General features: G+C 43.2%; 1 protein-coding gene across 3 annotated transcripts in view; it reads right to left on the bottom strand.

Moving 5' to 3' along the window:
- Window positions 1-24,827, bottom strand: part of LOC137431293 (histone-lysine N-methyltransferase 2C) — a 303,001-nt gene extending 278,174 nt beyond the window's left edge. For 2 of the 3 annotated variants that reach the window (XM_078781819.1, XM_078781818.1), the window contains exon 1: window positions 24,270-24,708. The gene's annotated coding sequence lies outside the window, so the exon portion shown is untranslated. Of the gene's footprint in view, window positions 1-24,269 lie in introns of all 3 variants that reach the window. The other variant, XM_078781817.1, reaches the window with a different exon arrangement.
- Between the last annotated feature and the right edge of the window lie 427 nt (window positions 24,828-25,254).

Here is a 25,254-nt window from a genome sequence, read left to right on the forward strand (position 1 = left end):
CAGGAGTCTGGGAAGGGATTTAAAAAGATCTCCAAACAATTTGAAATCAATCATTCGACTGTCCGGAAGATCATCTACAAGTGGAGAAGATTCCAAACAACTGCCAACTTGTTCAGGCCAGGCCGCCCCAGCAAGTTCAGCCCGAGAGCACACCGCAAGATGCTGAAAGAAGTCTCTAAGAACCCCAGAATGTCATCACAGGACATACAGGTAGCTCTTGCCACTGTTGATGTCAAAGTGCACGAGTCTACCATTAGAAAGAGGCTGCACAAATTTGATCTACATGGGAGGTGTGCCAGGAGGAAACCTTTGCTGTCCAGAAAGAATATCAGGGCAAGACCAAAGTTTGCCAATGAACACCTCGGCAAAGACCAGCACTTCTGGAACAATGTGCTCTGGACAGATGAGTCAAAGGTGGAGCTTTTTGGCCACAATACCAGAAGACATGTTTGGCGAAAACCAAAGACAGCATTTGATCACAAGAACCTGATACCAACTGCAAAGCATGGTGGTGGAAATATTATGGTTTGGGGCAACTTTGCTGCATCAGGGCCTGGGCAGCTCACCATCATAGAATCCACTATGAATTCTTCATTGTACCAGAGGGTGCTTGAGGATAATGTGAGGCCATCTGTCGGAAAGTTGAAGCTCAACCGAAGGTGGACCTTGCAACATGACAATGACCCTAAATATACCAGTAAATCCACCAAGGAATGGCTGAAAAGAAAGAAATGGAGGGTTCTGGAATGGCCAAGTCAAAGCCCGGATCTAAATCCCATAGAGATGTTGTGGGGGGATTTGAAACGAGCTGTGCATGCAAGAAACCCCTCAAACATCGCACAGCTGAAAGAATTCTGCATGGAGGAGTGGGCAAAAATTTCTCCCAGTCGATGTCAGAGACTGGTAGACAGTTATAAGAAACGCCTACTTGAGGTTGTTTCTGCCAAAGGGGGCAATACCACCTATTAGAGCCAAGGGTGTACTTACTTTTTCCACATGCGAAATTTGCATTTATGTTTATTTAAATTATACAATGGACTACAAAATGTAAATGTTTCATGATATTTGTTATATTATATCACCTTTATCTATCAATATTGTTGAAATGAAGATCAAATAGCTATATGTTGAAATATGTTGAAAAAGTCAAAACTGTACATGGGGTGTCCTTACTTTTTCACGTGACTGTATATCATATGTGGGAGATGACGATAATTACCTAAAATGCCTCACAAAGCTTCTAAAATAAGCTGAAAATACTTGCAAAAGAACCTGAGAGAAAGGGCTGTGCCTCTGAACAATGAAAGACTTGGCAAACTTTCTCAGGTCTCCAAACAGGCAGATGCCTGCACTCATAGCACTCACCCCCCGACCATGTGGGCCATCGCAAGGCCCGAGTGGACGGTCGTGTGCTCACACCACCCTCCCCTCCCCCACCCCCCACTCCTCCCTCCTCCGACGGATTGCTACCAGTGAATGGAGTGTATCTGGATTAGATGCCTCACTGAACACTGATGGGAATGACATATCTGGAGCTTGTGAATGTACAGTGCGGTGGAGCTTTAAAAAATTAAAAAATTAAATTTTTTATTTTTGAAAGTCTTACCACCTTAAGCTGTTCCATATAATATAGAAACACTGTATAAAAAGTTTGAGCACTACATTATTATGTTTAGGGGTAGCTCAATGGCCGCAAAGATTATGAAAATTATAAAAATTCAACGAATTACGAGTATATCAGACTATATCTTAATTTATTTTAAACAACACACTTGAACACAGTATTTATTTTTGAACACGTTAATAGTGAATTCTTTGTTCAGTTTCTGACAGAGTTCATAGTATCAGTCTGACAATGTCCAGCAAACCCCAAATTTATTATTTTCATGGCATCCCGGACAGTGTATGTTTTCTGCTATCAGGGTACATTCTGCGATGGTCCTCGACAACTTGCAGCAGGAATTGCAGCTGAGTTTCATCGTGGGTTATCAACCCACTGTACTCCTGAATGAGTGCCACTCCACGTTCAGCGTAGTCATTGACAACTTTTAGAGAGTTGACTGTTTCTGCAGCCTGCTTGTAGTCGTCTCTGTCATCCCACAAGTCCGGATCAACCGCGAGAAATCCATCTGGAAGTTCCATCATTCGCAGAAGTTTCATTGACCTTGCTGTGACGAAATCTTCCAAGTTCTTGTCCTTGAATGAATCAAGAGCAACAGTGATTCGCTTGGAATGATCCTGATCTTGGTCTTCTTCATTCTTCATGGCACTCACCATCAGTCTCTTGGTTGCCGAACTGACCCGACTGTCGAAGAAAGCCAAGCTAACAAGTTCCTGTGACAAGTACCACACGTGATTGGAAAACTTGCGTGATGTTGACTTTGAGATGGCTGGATGGATTGATGAGTATTCAAGCAGTGACTTCAGCAGCAGCAGGTCACTGTAAGGAGCACCTGATGCTTGAGGTGCAAAGATCCAGGCTGTCAGGTAGACACGTACTGTGAATACACACACATCACGTCATCCTCTCTTTTCTGCAGGAGTCAGTTTGAATTGAGCCTTGAACATCCAGATCTTGAGACAGTATATTACTTTGGACATCCAGCGGGCGTGGTGCATTGCTCCGGGTGACATGAATCGCACTCCTCTGGCAGGAGCAGCACCGAGAAAGACAATCACAAGTTCCAAGAATTCTTTATAATCATCTCTCGGCTGACTCTGTTCAAGATGCTTGTTGGCATAATCGATAGTGCCTTGCTTTATGTCTTCCACTAGACTTGCCACATCATCAGTTGCAATCCCTGGTTCATACTTGGCCGTGTCTATGAATCCCCAGTATTCCTGGAAGCGTTTGAAGAGTGGAACCTCGGGAGAAGATTTGGCTCCCAATCCCATACACACTTGGAACACTGCACCAATTATCAATTCCATAATGTGATGCCTGCAAGCTAGTGACAAGAGCTCCTTCTCAAGCTTCTGCTCTAGGAGGACACAGGCACCAGCGATCCGTCCAGTGTTTGAGCTGGTCGTGTCAAAACACATAGCTCGGATGCTGTCGGCTACGCCCCAGTCTTCAATGGCTCCAAAGACAGCAGCAGCCTGAGCCTCGCCTGTTCCAGATGGAAGCTTGGCAACTGTGAGTAGCTGAGAAACTCCTTTCCCTGAAACCAATACTGGCAGGCGATCAACCTTCTCTTTTCCAATTAGATCAAGGATCAGTTTGCCGTCCCAGTGATCAACAAGGGGAACGTTACCCCGAAACTCCGCCTTTATATTTGCAGATCTCTGGACTCGGTGTTGTACTCTTTGTCGGTGAATTGAGTCTCTGTTTAGAGCAAGTTCATCAATGTTCTGTCCCAAGCTTTTGGCAGTTTCTGCTATAACAAAAACGGCTTTGCGGTCTGACACTTTTGTGCGATCTAGAGCGGCTGCGAGTTCTTCAGTAACGACAGTTTTTCGCCCCCTCTTTCTTTTTCGTGTCTGAAATGTGATGCCTCCAGCAGCTCCCTCACTTGCATTGTCCCCAGTTTCCATCTTTTCACTATCTTCTGCTGAGCTGTTTTCAGATTCAGAACCAGATGAAATCAGTTCAGCTGTAGAAGCTGCTAACTGTTTCATTCGCTCCATTCGCTGTCGCCTGGCAAGCATTTCCTCCTCTCTTTTGGACGCCGTTTTCTCCTTCGCAGCAAGCTTCACATCTACTCCAGCCAGCGACCCCCTTCTTCCCTTTTCTCGCTGGGCTAACAAGAAATCCTTGTCTTCTTGTAATACTGACGTATTGGTCAGAGCATCAGCGTGAGCGACATCAAAAAGGTCTTCACGCCTGGAAACAAAAGCCGACTCTCTCGCGAGTTGAGTTGGTGACGTTCGTGCTTTGTTCTTTTTCAGAAGACGCCATTCTTCAAATGTCTGCTCAAGCTTGGTTTGGCAGTTTTGATGAGCTCTCATCGGGATTCTAGCTTTCTTCCAAAAGTTAGCTATTTCCGTGATGGTAACATCCGACGATTGTCTTACGGTCTCCTTCAGATCGAGATGGTGATGTAGGAAGAATCCAAGAGCCATACGCAATGATGGCAACTTGCTGCCACTTAATTCAGTCACAGAGTCGCCAAGGAGATACAACTTGGTTTGAGATCTTGTTGCTTTTTCCACAGATGACATTTTCAATCAGATATGAATCTGAAAGAAATAGAACATAGCATTAAGAAATTAAGAATCAAGAAAATTCAAACAGTTCTATTAATAACTGAGCAGTGAGCACAATGCCTCAAGCAATTACACAAACATACTGCTGCAACAGTGTTGCAGCTGTTGCTTAGTCAGCATAGTCAGTCCATTGAGTCCAAACAGTAAACAAGTCTGAACATGTCTGGAATATAAATTCATGGAAAATTTGCATTATCAATTTATCAGCAAAACAATGGGATTCGGATGATTGGTTGGATAATAGATATGAACCAGTTGAACCACAATGATTATGCTTCTATTATAATCTGTGATAATATTATACCATGTTTATACACCCATTGTGTCTGTGATTCTCTGCAAAGCCTGTGATAACTTCGTTTTTATTTTCAAATAGTGTTCTGTGATACACCTATGTACAGTGTTTACTTTTAGATACTATGGTGATAAGCGTTCCCAGGTCAGCGCTACATCTCATTTTAGCATTTATTGTCTAGCAGACTCTAGCTCAACGAACATTTTACTCTTTTATTATAACAGATATTGTGTATGTACAATGTACATATTACTACTGTAATTATTTATTTAATGGAACACAGAGTTTTATAACTTAAAGGTTTTATCTGTGTTCCCAGTAATTAATTTTACCACAATGATTGCATGTTGTGTGTATGATGATAGGAGAGAGTGTCAATTTACTTAGTAGTTAAAATTGGGTTCTTAATTTATCAACAGAATTAATCTATTATCAGTAGTATGCGAAATAAAAGGGCGGCCGCAGATTTGGGGTATCAGAAACTTTACCATCATTGAGCTACCCCATAATATTGTTCAATTGTGCTCATATTTTGCCTGAATTTTTATTTCATATATAGGAACAAATTGAGAGGGTAAGAAGATCATATTTCCAAAGTTCAAAAATAAGCTCCACCCTGTAGTACAGGGTAAGTTTGAAATGATGATATTTACTATGTTCAGAGAGGGGGGGAGGGGGAGACTGGAGAGGGTAGGGGAGAGGAGGAGCTATGGGAGCTGTTGTAAATATATTGATTGCTTGGTTCTGGGGCCACAAGATACAGCATACTAGATTTTTGCATCTATTGCTAAAATGAGAAAAGCGTGTGTTGTTGGTTGTTATCTCCATTTGCGGGTTTCAGCGGAGGAAAGGAATTCTCCCAGGAGCCAAATTATCCACCTCCGCTTCAGTAAGGGATCACAGTTCATGAACCAAGCTGTTCAACTTTTTCAGAGTTTTCTTCCAAGGGCTCTTTTCAACATCATCCCAGTTGAGTTGACTTCTTCTTAGCCATTCCAATAGCTTTCTTTGTCTATCCCCACTCTGTCCAAATCATTTTTTATTTACCTGCTACCTAAAGATTGGTAGGTTATGTTTTACCATTCAATTGACGGTTTATCAGCGATTTTGTATTAATTAATTATTCAGTTTTATTACGCCAGAAGAAAACGACACGACACAGCACAGACATGACAGCACAAACATGACACAGCACTGACACGACATGGCACGGACACAGCAAGACACGGACACGGACACGGCAAGACACGGACACGGCAAGACACGGACACGGCAAGACACGGACACGGCAAGACACGGACACGGCAAGACACAGCATGGACACGACATGGCATGGACACGGCAAGACACGGCAACACATGTACACGGACACGGCAAGACACGGCAAGGCACGGTACTGCCATGGCAAGGCACGGCAAGGCAATGCACTGACATGGCAAGGCACGGCATGGACACGGGTACGGCACTGACACGGCACAGACACTGCAAGGACATGGCAAGTACACAGCAACACACGGCACGGACACGGCACAGACACGGCACGACACGGCACGACACGGCACAACACTGACACGGCAAGACACTGACACGGCAAGACAATGACACGGAAAGACACTGACACGGAAAGACACGGCACGGACGCGGCAAAACACGGCACGGACACAACAAAACACGGCAAGGCACGGCTCGGACACGGCAAGACACAGATCCTACACGGCAAAGGCAAGACACGGCCCGGACACGGCAAGACACGACCCGGACACGGCAAGGCACGACCCGGACACGGCAAGGCACGCCCCGGACACGGCAAGGCACGCCCCGGACACGGCAAGACACGCCCCAGACACGGCAAGACACGCCCCAGACACGGCAAGACACGGCCCGTACATGACAAGACACGGCACAGACACGGCACGGACACAGCACGGACACAGCACGGACAGGGCAAGACACGGCACAACCACGGCAAGACACGGCACAAACACGGCAAGACACGGCACATACACGGCACGTCCACAGCGCTGCCATGGCACGGCACGGCAAGGCACGGCACTGGCCTGGCGAGACACGGCACTGGCCTGGCGAGACACGGCACTGGCCTGGCGAGACACGGCACTGGCCTGGCGAGACACGGCACTGGCCTGGCGAGACACGGCACTGGCCTGGCGAGACACGGCACTGGCCTGGCGAGACACGGCACTGGCCTGGCGAGACACGGCCCTGGCCTGGCGAGACACGGCCCTGGCCTGGCGAGACACGGCACTGGCCTGGCGAGACACGGCACTGGCCTGGCGAGACACGGCACTGGCCTGGCGAGACACGGCACTGGCCTGGCGAGACACGGCACTGGCCTGGCGAGACGCGGCACTGGCCTGGCGAGACGCGGCACTGGCCTGGCGAGACGCGGCACTGGCCTGGCGAGACGCGGCACTGGCCTGGCGAGACGCGGCACTGGCCTGGCGAGACGCGGCACTGGCCTGGCGAGACGCGGCACTGGCCTGGCGAGACGCGGCACTGGCCTGGCGAGACTCGGCACTGGCCTGGCGAGACACGGCACTGGCCTGGCGAGACACGGCACTGGCCTGGCGAGACACGGCACTGGACTGGCGAGACACGGCACTGGACTGGCGAGACACGGCACTGGACTGGCGAGACACGGCACTGGCCTGGCGAGACACGGCACTGGCCTGGCGAGACACGGCACTGGCCTGGCGAGACACGGCACTGGCCTGGCGAGACACGGCACTGGCCTGGCGAGACACGGCACTGGCCTGGCGAGACACGGCACTGGCCTGGCGAGACACGGCACTGGCCTGGCGAGACACGGCACCTGCACGACAAGACACGGCGCGTGCACGACAAGACACGGCAGCGACAAGACACGGCACGGCGTGGGCACGGCAAAACACAGACACGGCAAGACACGGCACGGACACGGCAAGACACAGCATGGACGTGGCACGGGCACGACAAGACACAGCACGGGCATGACGAGACACGGCACGGGCACGGCAAGGCACGACACGGGCACGGCAAGGCACGACACGGGCACGACAAGGCACGACACGGGCACAGCAAGGCACGACACGGGCACGGCAAGGCACGACACGGGCACGGGAAGACACGGCACGGGCATATCAAGGACACAGTAAGACACGGCAAGGACCCTCCCAGGCACACTCGGACACCGCCCAGGCACACTCGGACACCGCCGACAAAATGGGAAATAAATGCTTTGCCCCACCATTGCAGGTTCATCCGGTGTCCTGCATGTTACAGGATCGGCCTGTTTCATACTTTCCAGGGACGCCAGCTGTGTCTGTAGTCGTGCTTTTTCACGGTTGTGTTTGTGCCGTATCCTACCATCTTGTCCGTGCCGATGTCCCGCCCCAGTGGAGGGGCAAGGGGAGATGTGGGGGGGCAGTGGCGAGGTGAGATTAGTCACCGGCACTCCAACACAGGTGTTTAATTCAGCGCACAAATTGCCCGGGCACATGTGCTGGTAGCTGGGTAGAGTTGATCTTAGTTTTGAGCGACGGCAATTTCTTCTACTTAATCATGGGGATGGCATCCTCTCGTCATCGTGGTGGATAACCACAAGATATATCGCCATCTCTGTTGTTTTCTAATAGTGGTCTGCAAAATTTTCCGAGTGAAAAAGCGAGCATTTTGAAGGCCTGATCTCCACTTGGGTATTTCAGACAAACCTCGTACTATTTCTGGCAACCTTTAGATCTTTCGACTATTGGAGTAGCATGAAACCATCTCGGTTTGTATTACTACAACTACCAATGATGGATTGACACAGCATAATTGTAGAAATTCGAAATTTATGCGCTATTTGAGTTAAATCATACTGTGATGTGACCCGTAGACTGTATGGATATGGTGGTTGACTTCCTGGTGCATTGGTGCAATGTCACAGCTAATCGTGAATCAGAAAAATGTTTCGACTTTTAATCGCAAAATTACCTACTTTATAAATCGGAAATCATTAGAAGATTCATCATATCTATTGTGTGGGGTATCAAGGAATATATTAGAATCGAGATGGTCTGAGCGTTTGGCTTCCCATTTAAAACCAAACATTGAAAGACGTTCACAACTTTAGAACAAACAACTTTAGAACAAACAACTTTAGAACAAACAACTTTAGAACAAACAACTTTAGAACAAACAACTTTAGAACAAAAAACTTTAGAACAAAAAACTTTAGAACAAACAACTTTAGAGCAAACAACTTTAGAGCAAACAACTTTAGAACAAACAACTTTAGAGCAAACAACTTTAGAGCAAACAACTTTAGAGCAAACAACTTTAGAGCAAACAACTTTAGAGCAAACAACTTTAGAGCAAACAACTTTAGAGCAAACAACTTTAGAGCAAACAACTTTAGAGCAAACAACTTTAGAGCAAACACCTTTAGAACAAACAACTTTAGAACAAACAACTTTACAACAAACAACTTTACAACAAACAACTTTACAACAAAACTTTACAACAAACAACTTTACAACAAACAACTTTACAACAAACAACTTTACAACAAACAACTTTACAACAAAACTTTACAACAAACAACTTTACAACAAACAACTTTACAACAAACAACTTTACAACAAACGTTTAAAGACGTTCCCCGCTTAAGACCAAAAGTGCATCACTTATGACAATGTGTTTAAAGATCTTCACCACGAAAGATAACATGTTTAAAGATGTTCACCACTTAAGATAACATGTTTAAAGATGTTCACCACTTAAGATAACGTGTTTAAAGATGTTCACCATGAAAGATAATGTGTTTAAAGATGTTCACCACGAAAGATAACGTGTTTAAAGACGTTCACCACGAAAGATAACGTGTTTAAAGACATTCACCACTTAAGATAACGTGTTTAAAGATGTTCACCACTAAAGATAACATGTTTAAATATGTTCACCACTTAAGATAACATGTTTAAAGATGTTCACCACTTAAGATAACGTGTTTAAAGATGTTCACCATGAAAGACAATGTGTTTAAAGATGTTCACCATGAAAGATAACGTGTTTAAAGATGTTCACCATGAAAGATAACGTGTTTAAAGATGTTCACTACTTAAGATAACGTGTTTAAAGATGTTCACCATGAAAGACAATGTGTTTAAAGATGTTCACCACGAAAGATAACGTGTTTAAAGATGTTCACCACTAAAGATAACGTGTTTAAAGATGTTCACCACTAAAGATAACGTGTTTACAGATGTTCACCACGAAAGATAATGTTTAAAGATGTTCACCACAAAAGATAATGTTTAAAGATGTTCACCACTTAAGATAACGTGTTTAAAGATGTTCACCCCTTAAGATAACGTGTTCAAAGATGTTCACCACTAAATATAACATGTTTAAAGATGTTCACCACTAAAGATAACGTGTTTAAAGATGTTCACCACTAAAGATAACGTGTTTAAAGATGTTCACCACTTAAGATAACATGTTTAAAGACATCACTACTTACGACCAAATGTTTAAAGACGTCACCCACTTATGACCAAACGTTTAAAGACGTTTACCACTTACGCCCAAATGTTTAAAGACGTTTACCACTTACGACTAAACGTTTAAAGACGTCACCACTGTTACAGATCCGTCACTTCCGCCTTTGTTATTATATACTTGTTATTATATACTTGAGGAAGGAGACCAAGTTTGTTTGGGATGACAAATGCCAGGCTGCTTTTGCCCAAGTCAAAGCGATATTGATGAGCTCTCCTGTCCTTGCAGCGCCGGATTTTCAAAAACCTTTCAAGTTGGCCATCGATGCAAGTGATGTGGGGGCTGGGGGCACTATAATTCTACTGCAGGAAGGTGATGATGGCATTGATCACCCAGTGTGTTACTATTCGAGGAAGTTTGACAGACATCAGAAAAATTATGCCACTGTGGAAAAAGAGACCCTTGCTCTCCAACTAGCTCTCCAGTATTATGAGGCATTATGAGGCTGGGAACTACTACCTTTCCTATGAAGGTTTTCACCGATCACAACCCCTTAAACTTCATTCAAAAAATGAAAAATAAAACTCAGAGGTTGATGAGATTGAGCTTGTCTTTCCAAGAGCTCAACTTGGAAGTTAGGCATGTAAAGGGAAGAGACAATGTAGTCGGCGATGTTTTATCCAGAGTGAATTAACCTTGAGGATTCCTGAGCGTTGTTTGGAATTTTTGTTTGGCATACGGGATTTGATCAGATCCCTGGTGTTGGGCTAGCGGCTAGGGTGCCGGCTTAGGATCCTAGGATCCTGGGTTCGAATCCCGGTCGATCGCTGAATAAACGCCAGGGGGGTTGACTCAGCCTGTCATCCTTCCGAGGTCGGCTAATTGAGTACCAGTTCACTGGTAATTCCCTGCTTGTCGTTAAAGGCGGCAAAAAGGGTTGGCGTCAGGAAGGGCATCCGGCCGTAAAACATTGCTTCAAAAAGGGGACCGAAAAACAACAACAACCACAGTTCCCGAAAAAGGCCAACCCCTGCTTGCGGGGAAAAATGGCCTCTAAAGGTGGTTTTTTTTATACGGGATTTGATCAGCCATAGTTTTGATTTGTAGTTGTTGGGTATGGGTATTACTTTTGGGTGTCAGATACTTTTTGGATGGAAAGAACGTTTTCACCATGTTCAAACTTTCTACCTTGAAGGTGGGGAGTGTTACAGATCCGTCACTTCTGCCCTTGTTGTTATTATATACTTGTAAGATTTTTTTAAGTTTCAGGTAATATTGTTGTTAGGATTTTTGTGTGAAGTGGAGATGACTTCAGTAAAAGGTAAAAATAAATGTTTGTGGAGGAAAAAGAAAAACGCGGCAAAGAACCGGAAGGAGGAGAACAGCCAGGAGAGAGATACAGGTGTGAATCGGGTTGAGGCTGCGAGCGGACTTTTTTTATATTGGTGGCGAAGGAGTTGAGGCTTCCCGTGAAAGGGGTTGTCCGCATCATCGTCATAAATTGCGAGTGCAATTAAACCTGCGTCTCAGGATTTTATCACCAAGTGTGAGTCATCGTTGGAGAAATCAAGCGCCGCCATCACGGGCCTATACGCGATTTTGTCCTCGAAGAAGAAGAGGCTATCCACTTGGAGCATCTTGTTTTGCCATTGGGATTTCCGTATCGACCTCATGGTGTTCATTGCCATTGGTTTACCTATCGGCTCAATTCCCATAATCAACCTCTCACCGAGTAACTCCTCATCCACAGTCGCACCAATACCTGCTGATTGATTTGCCGTTCTGCGACCTCGATCTTCAACCAGCATGGAGATCCATGCACGGACTTTGGGGAATGTTACATCCCACTCACGCTTGGCGTATCGTGAGATCCCTGCTTTGAGAGCATTGGGGAATGATGGTATCATCATATGTATTGTTCGTTTGATGCAAGTGACATTTTCATTGTACTTTCTTTAATAGTGTTATTATTGTGCATGTGTGCGTTCTTAATACAATTACTTGTTTTGTTCTACAATTGCATTGGTGTGGTTTTGCCATGGTTTATTAGAACACTCAAAATAACAAATCTTTCTGCAGTGTTCCCGCTCCAGACTCGGAGGTGCACCGTAACCGGGGTTTGGGGAGGTAATACGTAACACCACTTACGACCAAACGTTTGAAGAAGTTACCAATTACGACCAAATGTTTAAAGACATCACCACTTATGACCAAACGTTTAAAGACGTCGCCCCTTACGACCAAACGTTTAAAGACGTCACCACTTACGACCAAATGTTTAAAGATGTTACCACTTACGACCAAACGTTGAAAGACGTCACCACTTACGACCAAACATTTAAAGACGTCACCACTTACGACCAAACATTTAAAGACGCCACCACTTACAACCAAACGTTTGAAGACATTACCACTTACAGTCACGTGAAAAAGTAAGTACACCCCATGTAAAGTTTTGACTTTTTCAACATATTTCAACAGACAGCTATATGATCTTCATTTCAACAATATTGATAGATAAAGGTGATATAATACAACAAATATCATGAAACATTTAAATTTTGTAGTCCATTGTATAATTTAAATAAACATAAATGCAAATTTCGCATGTGGAAAAAGTAAGTACACCCCTACATTTATCACTACTTCAAATACCTAAAATTAGAATCAGGTGCACCAGCTCAGGTGCAAATGATTAGAACATCATTAGAGAGGATCTTGGAGGAACCTGTCTTATTTAAACCTCAGACATTTCGTTTGGTTTGCTCTTTGTTGTTGAAGTGTGCGGCGTCACCATGCCAAGATCAAAAGAGCTCTCCTGCAGCCTTCAGAAATAAGGTCATAGATGCCTACGAGTCTGGGAAGGGATTTAAAAAGATCTCCAAACAATTTGAAATCAATCATTCGACTGTCCGGAAGATCATCTACAAGTGGAGAAGATTCCAAACAACTGCCAACTTGTTCAGGCCAGGCCGCCCCAGCAAGTTCAGCCCGAGAGCAGACCGCAAGATGCTGAAAGAAGTCTCTAAGAACCCCAGAATGTCATCACGGGACCGACAAGTAGCTCTTGCTACTGTTGATGTCAAAGTGCACAAGTCTACCATTAGAAAGAGGCTACACAAATTTGATCTACATGGGAGGTATGCCAGGAGGAAACCTTTGCTGTCCAGAAAGAACATCAGGGCAAGACTAAAGTTTGCCAATGAACACCTAGGCAAAGACCAGCACTTCTGGAACAATGTGCTCTGGACAGATGAGTCAAAGGTGGAGCCTTTTGGCCACAGTACCAGAAGATATGTTTGGCGAAAACCAAAGACAGAATTTGACCACAAGAACCTGATACCAACTGGAAAGCATGGTGGTGGAAATATTATGGTTTGGGGCAGCTTTGCTGCATCAGGGCTTGGGCAGCTCACCATCATATAATCCACTATGAATTCTTCATTGTACCAGAGGGTGCTTGAGGATGTGAGGCCATCTGTCGGAAAATTGAAGCTCAACCGAAGGTGGACCTTGCAACATGACAATGACCCTAAACATACCAGTAAATCCACCAAGGAATGGCTGAAAAGAAAGAAATGGAGGGTTCTAGAATGGCCAAGTCAAAGCCCGGATCTAAATCCCATCGAGATGTTGTGGGGGGATTTGAAACGAGCTGTGCATGCAAGAAACCCCTCAAACATCGCACAGCTGAAATAATTCTGCGTGGGGGAATGGGCAAAAATTTCTCCCAGTCCATTTCAGAGACTGGTAGACAGTTATAAGAAATGCCTACATGAGGTTGTTTCTGCCAAAGGGAGCAATACCACCTATTAGAGCCAATGGTGTACTTACTTTTTCCACATGCGAAATTTGCATTTATGTTTATTTAAATTATACAATGGACTACAAAATGTAAATGTTTCATGATATTTGTTACTAGCCGAAACCCGTGGAACATCCACGGAAGGGAGGATGTGGTGTATGGATAGAGTGTACCATTATGGATGGCATAGGGGATTTGCTTGTCCGAGTAAGAGTTAGGAAGAAAGATGAGAATGAAGAGTGTGTATATGAACAACGATCGCCGACACCGGCACAAATGCATGCTCTGGATTGTCCACTCAGTGGACGGCTTGCTTTCGCCTTCGCCTGTCCAATCAGCGGACGGCTTGCTTCGCCTTCGCCCAGCAGACGCCAATACGATGGCGTCGTAACATGGCGTCGTATCGGCAGTTAATCGGATGCTTTTGGGCCCCAACGTCGGCTAATTCAGATTTTTTGAGTATGGCTGTACGTGATAAACAAAGAGTGCGGTTCGTAGATCGTAAATCCATTAGTGCCGTGGGCATCGGGTCACTGGGTGCGGCGTGAAAGGGATAACAAAGTCGAGTCCTTACGTGATTATTATATCGATATTATATCACCGTTATCTATCAATATTGTTGAAATGACGATCAAATAGCTGTATGTTGAAATATGTTGAAAAAGTCAAAACTTTACATGGGGTGTACTTACTTTTTCACGTGACTGTGGAGATAAAGGTGATCTAATTGAACAAAAAACAATGATAAATTGACTTTGCAATAATTTATTCAACAAAAAATTAACAGAGATGCCATTTCCTTCTGTGGAAAAAGTAAGTACACCCTTGGCTATAATAGGTGGTATTGCCCCCTTTGGCAGAAACAACCTCAAGTAGGCGTTTCTTATAATCGTCTACCAGTCTCCGACATCGACTGGGAGAAATTTTTGCCCACTACTCCATGCAGAATTCTTTCAGCTGTGCAATGCTTGAGGGGTTTCTTGCATGCAGAAATCTTTCAGCTGTGCGATGCTTGAGGGGTTTCTTGCATGCAGAGCTCGTTTCAAATCCCCCCACAACATCTCGATGGGATTTAGATCCGGGCTTTGACTTGGCCATTCCAGAACCCTCCATTACTTTATTTTCAGCCATTCCTTGGTGGATTTACTGGTATGTTTAGGGTATTGTCATGTTGCAAGGTCCACCTTTGGTTGAGCTTCAACTTTCCGACAGATGGCCTCACATTATCCACAAGCACTCTCTGGTACAATGAAGAATTCATACTTGATTCTATGATGGTGAGCTGCCCAGGCCCTGATGCAGCAAAGCTGCCCCAAACCATAATATTTCCACCACCATGCTTTACAGTTGGTATCAGGTTCTTGTGGTCAAATGCTGTCTTTGGTTTTCGCCAAACATGTCTTCTGGTACTGTGGCGAAATAGCTCTACCTTTGACTCATCTGTCCAGAGTACATTGTTCCAGAAGTGCTGGTCTTTGCCTCGGTGTTCATTGGCAAACTTTAGTCTTGCCCTGATGTTCTTTCTGGACAGCAAAGGTTTCCTCCTGGCACACCTCCCATGCAGATAAAATTTGTGCAGCCTCTTTCTAATGGTAGACTCGTGCACTTTGACATCAACAGTGGCAAGAGCTACCTGTAGGTCCGGTGATGACATTTTGGGGTTCTTAGAGACTTCTTTCAGCATATTGCGGTCTGCTCTCGGGCTGAACTTGCTGGGGCGGCCTGGCCTGAACAAGTTGGCAGTTGTTTGGAATCTTCTCCACTTGTAGATGATCTTCCGGACAGTCGAATGATTGATTTCGAATTGTTTGGAGAACTTTTAAAATCCCTTCCCAGACTCAGGCATCTATAACCTTCTTTCTGAAGGCCTCAGAGAGCTCTTTTGATCCAGGCTTGGTGACACCCCACACTTCAACAACAAAGAGCAAACCAAACTGAATGTCTGAGGTTTAAATAAGACAGGTTCCTCCAAGATCCTCTCCAACGATGTTCTAATCATTTGCACCTGAGCTGGTGCACCTGATTCTAATTTTAGGTATTTGAAGGAGTGATAAATGTAGTAGTGTATTTCCTTTTTCCACATGCGAAATTAGCATTTATGTTCATTTAAATTATACAATGGACGACAAAATGTAAATGTTTCATGATATTTGTTATGTAATATCACCTTTATCTATCAATATTGTTGAAATGAAGATCAAATAGCTGCATGTTGAAAAATGTTTAAAAAGTCAAAACCTTACATGTGGTGTACTTACCTTTTCACGTGACTGTACGACCAAATGTTTACAGACATTACCACTTATGACCAAATGTTTAAAGACATCATCCCTTACGACCAAATGTTTAAAGACGTTGCCATTTATGACCAAATGTTTAAAGACGTTACCACTTACGACCGCATGTTTAAAGACGTCACCCCTTACGATAAAACGTTGAAAGAGGTCACTCACCAATTACGATCAAACGTTTAAAGATGTCACTCACCACATACGACCAAATATTTAAAGACGTTACCACTTACGATCAAATGTTTAAATACGTCACCACTTCCGATCAAATGTTTAAAGATGTCACCACTTAAAATCAAACGTTTAAAGACGTTAACACTTACAACCAAATGTTTAAAGACGTCACCCCCTGCGATTAAACGTTTAAAGACGTTAGCACTTCCGACCAAACGTTTAAAGACGTTACCACTTACGACCAAACGTTTTAAGACATCACTCACCACTGACGACCAAATGTATAAAGACGTCACTCAACACTTATGCCCAAATGTTTAAAGACGTCACCACTTATGACCAAACGTTTAAAGACATCACTCACCACTGACGACCAAATGTATAAAGACGTCACTCAACACTTACGGCCAAATGTTTAAAGACGTCACCAGTTACGACTAAATGTTTAAAGACGTCACCACTTACGACCAAATGTTTAAAGATGTCACCACTTATGCCCAAACGTTTAAAGACTTCACCACTTACGACCAAATGTTTAAAGATGTGACCACTTACGAACAAATGTTTAAAGACGTCACCACTTACGACCAAACGTTTAAAGACGTTACCACTTTCGACCAAACGTTTAAAGACGTCACTCACCACTTACGACCAACCGTTTAAAGAAGTCACCAATTAGGACCAAACGTTTAAAGACGTCACCACTTACGTCCAAACGTTTAAAGACGTCACCAATTAGGACCAAACGTTTAAAGACGTCACCACTCACGACCAAACATTTAAAGACGTTACCACTTATGACCAAACGTTTAAAGACGTCACCACTTACGAGCAAATGTTTGAAGACGTGACCACTTTCGAGCAAACATTTAAAGACGTCACCACTTACGACAAAATGTTTAAAGACGTCGCCCCTTCCGTCCAAACATTTAAAGACGTCACCACTTACGACCAAACGTTTGAAGACGTTACCACTTCCAATCAAACGTTTAAAGACATTACCACTTACGACCAAACGTTTAAAGACTTTACCACTTACGACCAAATGTTTAAAGACGTCACCACTTACGATCAAATGTTTAAAGACGTCACTCACCACTTACGAACAAATGTTTAAAACGTCACCAGTTACGACCAAACGTTTAAAGACGTTACCACTTACGAGCAGACGTTTAAAGACGTTACCACTTACGAGCAGACGTTTAAAGAAGTCACCACTTACGACCAAACGTTTAAAGAAGTCACCACTTACGACCAAACATTTATAGACGTCACCACTTATGACCAAACATTTAAAGACATCACTCCCATTTTCGACCAAATGTTTAAAACGTCACCACTTACGACTAAACGTTTAAAGACGTTACCACTTACGAACAGACGTTTAAAGACATTACCACTTACGAACAAACGTTTAAAGACGTCACCACTTACGACCAAACTTTTAAAGACGTTACCACTTACGAACAAACGTTTAAAGACCTTACAACTTCCGGACAAACATTTAAAGACGTTACTACGTACGAACAAACGCTGAAAGATGTTACCACTTAGGACCAAACGTTTAAAGACGTCACCACTTACGATTAAACGTTTAAAGACGTCACCCCTTACGATCAAACGTTTAAAGACGTCACCCCTTACGTCCAAACGTTTAAAGACGTCGCCACTTATGATCAAATGTTAAAAGACATCACTCACCACTTACGACCAAATGTTTAAAGAAGTCACCTCTTACGACCAAACGTTTAAAGACATTTCCACTTACGACCAAATGTTTAAAACGTCACCAGTTACGACCAAACGTTTGAAGACGTTACCACTTACGACCAAATGTTTAAAGAAGTCACCTCTTACGACCAAACGTTTAAAGACATTTCCACTTACGACCAAATGTTTAAAGACGTCACTCCTTACGTCCAAACGTTTAAAGACGTCACCACCTACGACCAAACGTTTAAAGATGTTACACTTACGGACAAACGTTTAAAGACGTTACTACATGAGAACAAACGTTTAACGACGTTACCACTTACGACCAAACGTTTAAAGACGTCACCACTTACGACCAAACGTTTAAAGACGTCACCACTTACGACCAAACGTTTAAAGACGTCACCACTTGCGACCAAATGTTTAAAGACGTCACCCCTTACGATCAAACGTTTAAAGAGGTCACCCCTTACGTCCAAACATTTAAAGACGTTGCCACTTACGATCAAACGTTTGAAGACATTACCACTTACGACCAAATGTTTAAAGACGTCACTCCTTACATCCAAACGTTTAAAGTCGTCACCACTTACGATCAAACGTTTAAAGACGTCACTCACCACTTACGACCAAATGTTTAAAACGTCACCAGTTACGACCAAACGTTTAAAGACGTTACCACTTACAGACATTTAAAGACGTCACCACTTACGACCAAACGTTTAAAGAAGTCACCACTTATGACAAAACATTTAAAGATGTCACCACTTACGACCAAACGTTTAAAGACGTCACCACTTACGACCAAACGTTTAAAGATGTCACTCACCATTTTCGACCAAATGTTTAAAACGTCACAACTTACCGCCAAACGTTTAAAGACGTTACCACTTACAACCAAACGTTTAAAGATGTTACACTTACTGACAAACGTTTAAAGACGTTACTACGTACGAACAAACATTTAAAGACGTTACCACTTACGGCCAAACGTTCAAAGACGTCACCACTTGCGACCAAACGTTTTAAGATGTTACCACTTCCGACCAAACGTTTAAAGACGTCACCCCTTGCGATCAAACGTTTAAAGACGTCACCACTTACGCCCAAACGTTCAAAGACGTCACCACTTGCGACCAAACGTTTTAAGACATTACCACTTACGACCAAACGTTTAAAGACGTCACCCCTTTCGATCAAACGTTTAAAGATGTCACCACTTATGATCAAACGTTTAAAGACGTCACCACTTACGATCAAACTTTAAAGACGTCACTCACCACTTACGACCAAATGTTTAAAACGTCACCAGTTACGACCAAACGTTTAAAGACGTCAGCACTTATGACAAAACGTTTAAAGACGTTACCACTTATGACCAAACGTTTTAAGACGTTACTACTTACGACCAAACGTTTTAAGACGCCACCACTTATGACAAAACGTTTAAAGACGTTACCGCTTATGACCAAACGTTTTAAGACGTTACTGCTTACGACCAAACGTTTAAAGACGTCACCACCTACGACCAAACGTTTAAAGACGTCACCACTTACGACCAAACGTTTTAAGACGTTACTACTTATGACCAAACGTTTTAAGACGTCATCCCTTATGACCAAACGTTTAAAGACGTTACCACATACGACCAAATGTTTAAAGACGTCACCACTTGCGACCAAACGTTTAAGACGTCACCACTTACGACCAAACGTTTAAGACGTCACCACTTACGACCAAACGTTTTAAGACGTCACCACTTACGACCAAATGTTTAAGACGTCACCACTTACGACCAAACGTTTTAAGACGTCACCACTTACGACCAAACGTTTAAAGACGGCACTCACCACTTAAGACCAAATGTTTAAAAACGTCACCACTTCCGATCAAATGTTTAAAGATGTCACCACTTAAAATCAAACGTTTAAAGACGTTAACACTTACAACCAAATGTTTAAAGACGTCACCCCCTGCGATTAAACGTTTAAAGACGTTAGCACTTCCGACCAAACGTTTAAAGACGTTACCACTTACGACCAAACGTTTTAAGACATCACCAATTACGATCAAAGGTTTAAAGATGTCACTCACCACTTACGACCAAACGTTAGAAGACGTCACTCACCACTTATGCCCAAACGTTTAAAGACGTCACCACTTATGACCAAACGTTTAAAGACCACTCACCACTGACGACCAAATGTATAAAGACGTCACCAGTTACGACTAAATGTTTAAAGACGTCACCACTTACGACCAAATGTTTAAAGATGTCACCACTTATGCCCAAACGTTTAAAGACTTCACCACTTACGACCAAATGTTTAAAGATGTGACCACTTACGAACAAATGTTTAAAGACGTCACCACTTACGACCAAATGTTTAAAGACGTTACCACTTTCGACCAAACGTTTAAAGACGTCACTCACCACTTATGACCAAACGTTTAAAGAAGTCACCAATTAGGACCAAACGTTTAAAGACGTCACCACTTACGACCAAACGTTTTAAGACGTCATCCCTTACGACCAAACGTTTAAAGACGTTACCACATACGACCAAACGTTTAAAGACGTCACCACTTGCGACCAAACATTTAAGACGTCACCACTTACGACCAAACGTTTAAGACGTCACCACTTACGACCAAACGTTTTAAGACGTCACCACTTACGACCAAATGTTTAAGACGTCACCACTTACGACCAAACGTTTTAAGACGTCACCACTTACGACCAAACGTTTAAAGACGGCACCACTTAAAATCAAACGTTTAAAGACGTTAACACTTACAACCAAATGTTTAAAGACGTCACCCCCTGCGATTAAACGTTTAAAGACGTTAGCACTTCCGACCAAACGTTTAAAGACGTTACCACTTACGACCAAACGTTTTAAGACATCACCAATTACGATCAAAGGTTTAAAGACGTCACTCACCACTTATGGCCAAATGTTTAAAGACGTCACCAGTTACGACTAAATGTTTAAAGACGTCACCACTTACGACCAAATGTTTAAAGATGTCACCACTTATGCCCAAACGTTTAAAGACTTCACCACTTACGACCAAATGTTTAAAGATGTGACCACTTACGAACAAATGTTTAAAGACGTCACCACTTACGACCAAATGTTTAAAGACGTTACCACTTTCGACCAAACGTTTAAAGACGTCACTCACCACTTATGACCAAACGTTTAAAGAAGTCACCAATTAGGACCAAACGTTTAAAGACGTCACCACTTACGACCAAATGTTTAAAGACGTCACCACTTATGACCAAACGTTTAAAGACATCACCCCTTACGGCCAAACGTTTAAAGATGTCACCAATTAGGACCAAACGTTTAAAGACGTCACCACTCACGACCAAACATTTAAAGACGTTACCACTTATGACCAAACGTTTAAAGACGTCACCACTTACGAGCAAATGTTTGAAGACGTGACCACTTTCGACCAAACATTAAAAGACGTCACCACTTACGACCAAACGTTTAAAGAAGTCACCACTTACGACCAAACGTTTATAGACGTCACCACTTATGACCAAACACTTAAAGACATCACTCCCATTTTCGACCAAATGTTTAAAACGTCACCACTTACGACTAAACGTTTAAAGACGTTACCACTTACGAACAGACGTTTAAAGACATTACCACTTACGAACAAACGTTTAAAGACGTCACCACTTACGACCAAACTTTTAAAGAGGTTACCACTTACGACCAAACGTTTAAAGACGTTACCACTTACAAACAAACGTTTAAAGACCTTACAACTTCCGGACAAACATTTAAAGACGTTACTACGTATGAACAAACGCTGAAAGATGTTACCACTTAGGACCAGACGTTTAAAAACGTCACCACTTACGATTAAACGTTCAAAGACGTCACCCCTTACGAACAAACGTTTAAAGACGTCGCCACTTACGATCAAACGTTTTAGGACATTACCACTTACGACCAAATGTTTAAAGACGTCACTCCTGACGTCCAAACGTTCAAAGCCGTCACCACTTACGACCAAATGTTTAAAACGTCACCAGTTACGACCAAACGTTTGAAGACGTTACCACTTACGACCAAATGTTTAAAGAAGTCACCTCTTACGACCAAACGTTTAAAGACATTTCCACTTACGACCAAATGTTTAAAGACGTCACTCCTTACGTCCAAACGTTTAAAGACGTCACCACCTACGACCAAACGTTTAAAGATGTTACACTTACGGACAAACGTTTAAAGACGTTACTACATGAGAACAAACGTTTAACGACGTTACCACTTACGACAAAACGTTTAAAGACGTCACCACTTACGACCAAACGTTTAAAGACGTCACCACTTACGACCAAACGTTTAAAGACGTCACCACTTACGACCAAACGTTTAAAGACGTCACCACCTCTTGCGACCAAACGTTTTAAGACGTTACCCCTTACGACCAAACGTTTTAAGACGTTATCACTTACGACCAAATGTTTAAAGACGTCACTCCTTACGTCCAAACGTTTAAAGACGTCACCACTTACGATCAAATGTTTAAAGACGTCACCACTTATGATCAAACGTTTAAAGACGTCACTCACCACTTACGACCAAATGTTTAAAACGTTTAAAGACGTTACCACTTACGACCAAACGTTTAAAGACGTCACCACTTACGACCAAACGTTTTAAGACGTCACCACTTACGACCAAACGTTTTAAGACGTCACCACTTACGACCAAACGTTTAAAGACGTCACCCCTTACGATCAAACGTTTAAAGAGGTCACCCCTTACGTCCAAACATTTAAAGACGTTGCCACTTACGATCAAACGTTTGAAGACATTACCACTTACGACCAAATGTTTAAAGACGTCACTCCTTACATCCAAACGTTTAAAGTCGTCACCACTTACGATCAAACGTTTAAAGACGTCACTCACCACTTACGACCAAATGTTTAAAACGTCACCAGTTACGACCAAACGTTTAAAGAGGTCACCACCTACGACCAAACGTTTAAAGACGTCACCACTTACGACCAAACGTTTAAAGACGTCACCGCTTTCAATCAAACGTTTAAAGAGGTCACCACCTACGACCAAACGTTTAAAGACGTCACCACTTACGACCAAACGTTTTAAGACGTTACTACTTATGACCAAACGTTTTAAGACGTCATCCCTTACGACCAAACGTTTAAAGACGTTACCACATACGACCAAACGTTTAAGACGTCACGTCACCCCTTGCGATCAAACGTTTAAAGATGTCACCACTTACGATCAAACGTTTAAAAACGTCACCACTTACGATCAAACTTTAAAGACGTCACTCACCACTTACGACCAAATGTTTAAAACGTCACCAGTTACGACCAAACGTTTAAAGACGTCAGCACTTATGACAAAACGTTTAAAGACGTTACCACTTATGACCAAACGTTTTAAGACGTTACTACTTACGACCAAACGTTTTAAGACGCCACCACTTATGACAAAACGTTTAAAGACGTTACCGCTTATGACCAAACGTTTTAAGACGTTACTGCTTACGACAAAACGTTTTAAGACGTCATCCCTTACGACCAAACGCAAACGTTTAAAGACGTCACCACCTACGACCAAACGTTTAAAGACGTCACCACTTACGACCAAACGTTTTAAGACGTTACTACTTACGACCAAACGTTTTAAGACGTCATCCCTTACGACCAAACGTTTAAAGACGTTACCACATACGACCAAACGTTTAAAGACGTCACCACTTGCGACCAAACGTTTAAGACGTCACCACTTACGACCAAACGTTTAAGACGTCACCACTTACGACCAAACGTTTTAAGACGTCACCACTTACGACCAAACGTTTAAGAAGTCACCACTTACGACCAAACGTTTAAAGACGGCACTCACCACTTAAGACCAAATGTTTAAAAACGTCACCACTTACGACCAAATGTTTAATATCACCAAGCAAGCTGTGACGACATACATATTCCCAGTACAGTGGAAATATGCCAACATTACTTTTCTTTGGCCAAGTTGCCATAAAATTAAAAGGATTTTCCTATCGAGTTCGTGTCAAAACGATGAGGGGTTAAATTTAAACAGTTAAACGTTTATTTAAGTTAAGCGTCATGAAAACAAGTAAGCAGTTGTCTCTGAAGCGATGGGAATGAACTCACGCTCACTTCACTCCAAGTCACACCTTCTTACAGCAGCAAGTACTTTTGTCCCAAACAAGCCATCGTACTCCATGACACAGGTAGACACGCGTACTGGATGGGACAGGTAGGTACCTCTGCGCTGCGCGCTGGGTGCAGGAGGCAGCGCAAAGCTGGGGCCTGGCTCAGGGCCCCTCATTTCACCCCGTCGCATACATCATAACTCCATCAGGCCATCGTCGTTATCACCATCGTAATCATCCCATCTCTCTCCCTTCCTGTCAGGTTACATCCCGGCAGCACGGCTCAGATCCCAAAGCCTCAGAACCCAAGCACAGTCGCAGGTCCACGAGACGATTCCGTGACGCTCACACCGAACGTCAAAAAACGATATCTTCCTCCTTCTAGATCTCTCTCTTGCCGCTCTTTATCGCTCTTACTTTACCTTTTTCGCTTTCCCTCTCTACCACTTGCAGAAGCGCATCATGGCGTCTAGGACGCGTCAGTACCACGATAAATAGTGCGACTGCTCCGATGCTATTTCCGTGTTGCGGATGGTCAAATATCGCTGTCACCTTTTCAGTTTTCTGTTCTCAACTTCCCCTGGCCTTTGACTGTCGGCCTGTAAGGTGCGTTACACTTCCTTCCCGTATCGCCAGAAACGGCGACGATCGGCGTAGGGATATGCTGAGTGTTGCGCCGTGACGCGGTCACGGAGGCTCCAGGCGGATGAAACGTCCGGCAACATCCAAATCCCGGAGTGGAGTTTCGGATATGGTGGAATCGTAACCATTTTATTCCAATCAATGGACGTAGAATATTAATATATACATATATATATATATATACGTATATATATATATATATATATATATATATATATATATATATATATATATATACATATATATATATATATATTACACCCGCCCTGTAACATTTTCTGCATTATTTAAAAGTTATTGTTGTTGTCGTTATTATTATTATTTTTGTGGTTCGCATATAAAAACCAAAACTTGTAAAAATGACTTGCTCTTTCATTTGATTTTTGAAATCCATATCAAAGCTGGGCAACTCACTCTTGGCTTTTTGTGTACACCTCTCAGGTGGATCAATACCA

The sequence above is a fragment of the Myxine glutinosa genome, chromosome 7, assembly GCF_964187855.1.
Source record: "Myxine glutinosa chromosome 7, kmMyxGlut1.1, whole genome shotgun sequence".
In the NCBI taxonomy this organism is placed as follows: Eukaryota; Metazoa; Chordata; class Myxini; order Myxiniformes; family Myxinidae; genus Myxine; species Myxine glutinosa.